The following is a 4,056-nucleotide window of genomic DNA, read 5'->3' as shown; positions in this document are numbered from 1 at the left end:
GAAATCACAGTGTGTGACATGGGCAGCAATTAAAACTTTGGATAATTGAAGGGTGAAGACTTGTCTTTCTATGTAGAGGGGGAAGAATGGAGTGTGTATACATATTGTATACGTTTCTACGTTGTATTTAGGTCCAATAACAATTTTTCTTAGATAGTGTGTGTAGTGTAATAGCAATGAAAGTGCTCCATTTGGTTCTTCAAGTGTATTTGCTTAAATAAGCCTTTTATAAGCTATTCATATTTTAGGGAACAATTGAGATCTGAGGAGAAAATAGAAATAGTAAAGTAGTAAAAATCTGCATCCTTTTCCTAGCATTCATGACCTAACTCTATTGTGACCCATTATGAAGCAGGGATTAGATTCCTGGCAGCAGGGTACAGTCACTCAGGGGCTGAATGATCTGCCTCAGATTAGGTCATATTTATCCTTGGATGCTGAAGATGTTGTTCATCAGTAGTAACTTTACCTGCCATGCTGTAATACATAGAGTAATGCAACCAAACAGAACTAATAAACTGTTTGGGCAAAACTTTTGTAGGAGGCACCTGAACAAAAGCCATCCAGTTGAGCATTGAGGCATCTTTTGCAAAGTGACATAGGGTAGGAGGATCCTAGTCAGGTTTCTGAGCTTTGGGACTTTATTTGCTTCGCCTTGCCTCCTTTTTTTTTTTTTTTTTCTGGCAACAATAATTTACAACTGTCTTTTTTTAGCCACGGGAAATCCCTTCTCTCAAATTGCAGAGGTAGATGAAATGCTCTCTCTAAAGGCAAGGTCTGTGCTGCTCTGACAATCAGCCAGAAGGGGTGCTGTATATGCTAATCAGCTTGACTATGGTAATGTTACGGAATGATAATTATTTTCAGGTGGGAGCAAGTGCTGTTTGACACCTATGGAATGAAGATTGATGACATAAATTATTACATACATACATAGAGCTGTGCTACTACAAGTCACATTTTTATGCTTCTGTTTAAGCGCCTTTCCTTGATATTTTTTTTTAGATTAAAAGGGGAGAAATTCATTCAGATCAGTAGAGTCTTCAATTAATCAGCATGTGGTTACAGAGTGAGCTTGAAAATCATTGCATAGTGCTGTTAATAATTGGGAAAAGGATATTGTATATTGAAGTAATTTCATTAAACAACCCAACCAGAAAAAAAATCATATACATTTCTCTAGTCTGAATCCTGAGCCTTATCCTGTTTCTTATCTCACGGACTGTGCAGCTGTTGGCTTGTGCATAGTAATACTGGCACTGGGAATTCCACATGGTTCAAGGAAATGAAGGGGCTATATGAGAAACACCAAGCAAAACCCTAGTAGGGATGGCAAAGCAGTCTGCCCAACCCCAAGAAAGAAGGGGCACAAAGCTGCAAATGCAGAGGATGAAGAATCATCTAACCTAAACTTAGTTAGGAAGGCCAAGGCAGAGATGGAACTGGGACTAGCTTCCCAGATTAAGGACTATAAGAAGTCCTTTTTTAAATAGGGGGTAAAAAGAAGGTCCCGGGTAATGTGGGGCCCTTGCAGGATGCCATGGGGAACTTGGTCATCACACCAGACGACAAAGCTAACACAATTTCTTTGCCTCCGTCTTCCTAAGTAGGGACCAGGACAGCCATCTCCCTGCTGGGCCCCCCTGGGGCCCCGGGGGAGGCACACCTGGGCCACGGGTTAGCGAGGATTTAATTAGGGAGCTTCTGGAGGGGTTGGACATTTTCAAGTCAGCTGGCCTGGATGATCTCCACCCTAGAGTTCTAAAGGAACTGGCCGAGGTCATTGCAAGTCCCCTGGCACGGCTTTATGAGCACTCGTGGTGCTCTGGTGAGGTACCGGAGGACTTGAAGAGGGCCAACATAGTTCCCATCTTCAAAAAAGGGAGGAGGGATGACCCGGGAAACTATAGGCCAGTTAGTCTTACCTCCATCCTAGGCAAGCTGTTCGAGAAAATTATTCTGGCACACATCCAGGAGGGGCCAGCAGGGGACTGCATGCTTAGGGGCAACCAACATGGGTTCATCAGTGGCAGGTCCTGTCAGACCAACCCAGTGGCCTTTTACGATCAGATCACCAGATCATTAGATGCAGGGGTAGCAGTGGACATAGTTTTCCTGGACTTCCGGAAGGCTTTTGACACCGTCTCTCACCCCGTTCTCATTAAGAAACTGGGGGGCTGTGGTGCAGACACCCACACAGTCAAATGGGTCGCCAACTGGTTGGTGGGCCGCACCCAGAGGGTGGTAGTGGATGGGTCCTTCTCAGCGTGGAAGGACGTGGGCAGTGGGGGTCCGCAGGGCTCGGTCCTCGGGCCCGCACTGTTCAACATCTTCATCAGTGATTTGGACGAGAGGGTAAGAAGCACCCTGTTCAAATTTGCTGATGACACTAAGATGTGGGGGGACGTGGGCACACTAGAAGGAAGCAACAGGCTACAATCAGACCTAGACAGGTTACAAGGATGGGCAGATGAGAATAGGATGGGATTCAACACAGACAAGTGCAAGGTGATGTACCTCGGGAGGAACAACTGGCACCATACCTACAGGCTGGGGAACTCCCCTCTTGTCAGCACGGAGGCGGAAAGGGATCTTGGGGTCATCATTGACTCCAGGATGAACACGGGCCGGCAGTGTGGGGACGTGGTCAGGAAGGCCAACTGCACCTTGTCCTGCATCCACAGATGCATCTCAAGCAGGGCCAGGGAGGTGATCCTCCCCCTCTATGCGGCACTGGTCAGGCCGCAGCTGGAGTACTGCCTCCAGTTCTGGGCGCCACACTTCAGGAGGGATGTGGACAGCATGGAGAGGGTCCAGAGGAGGCCACTCACATGATCAGAGGGCAGCAGGGCAGGCCCTATGAGGAGAGGCGACGGGACCTGAACCTGTTCAGCCTCCAAAAGAGAAGGCTGAGGGGGGATCTTGTGGCCTGTCATAAACTAGTCAGGGGGGATCAGCAGGCATTGGGGGAGTCCCTGTTCCCCTGAGCACCACCAGGAGTGACCAGGAATAACGGTCACAAGCTGGCAGAGGGTAGGTTTAGGTTAGATATCAGGAGGCGCGACTTCAGTCAGGGCGGCTAGGGTCTGGAACCAACTTCCAAGTTGGCTCCTACCCTGGGGTCTTTAAGAGGAGGCTAGATGAACACCTTGCTGTGTTCGTTTGACCCCAGTACTCTTTCCTGCCATGCTGGGGGGTCGGACTAGATGATCTGTTCAGGTCCCTTCCGACCCTAAAAACTATGAAACTATAATTATGAAAATAGTCTCAGTCCCACTGTTAGGTTTCCTTTCATTAAATAGCATGTTTGGGGGAAATGTAAAAAAATGTTCTGAAGTTGCATGTGAGCATTGGTGGATAAAAATCCTTCCAATTCCTCTGTCCAATCTGATTTTGTTCTCCTAAAATTATTTCAGATGTATAAATATGCTCTAGTTAGTATGCAACCCAGCACTATAAACAGCCTTGGTACCAGAGGACTGGAGGGCTGCCAATGTGATTCCTATATTTAAAAAAGGCTGGAGGGGACCCAGAAACTACAGGCCAGTGAGTATAAGTTCTGTTTCTGGAAAACTGGTAGAAACAATAATAAAAATATAATTGTTCAGCATATGGATGAGCATGACTTTCTGGGAAGGAATCAACATGGTTTTGTCAAAGAGAAATCATGCCTTACCAATCAGCTACAGTTCTTTGAGGATGTCAAAAAGCAGGTAGATCAGGGTGATCCAGCTGACACAATATATCTGGACTTCCAAACAACCTTTGATAAGATCCCCATCAGAGGCTGTTAATGAGGTTGGGCACTCATGGAATTACAGGGAACAACCATTCACAGATTAGAAATAAGCTTAAAAGAGTGAATATAAATAGTCAATTTTGGGGTTGGAAAAAGGTAAATAGCAGGGTTCCCCAGGGATCTGTGTTGGGATCAGTACTGTTTAATGTATTCATAAATGATTTGGAAAAGGGGGTGAGCAGCAAGGTGGCCAATTTGCTGATCACACAAAATTACAGTGGTAAAGATCAAGGTGGACTGCCAGGAACTATGGAAGA

This window comes from Crocodylus siamensis, chromosome 6 (genome assembly GCF_052110815.1).
Source record: "Crocodylus siamensis isolate JL-2025a chromosome 6, ASM5211081v1, whole genome shotgun sequence".
In the NCBI taxonomy this organism is placed as follows: Eukaryota; Metazoa; Chordata; order Crocodylia; family Crocodylidae; genus Crocodylus; species Crocodylus siamensis.
Note: the sequence above shows the minus strand (reverse complement) of the source record.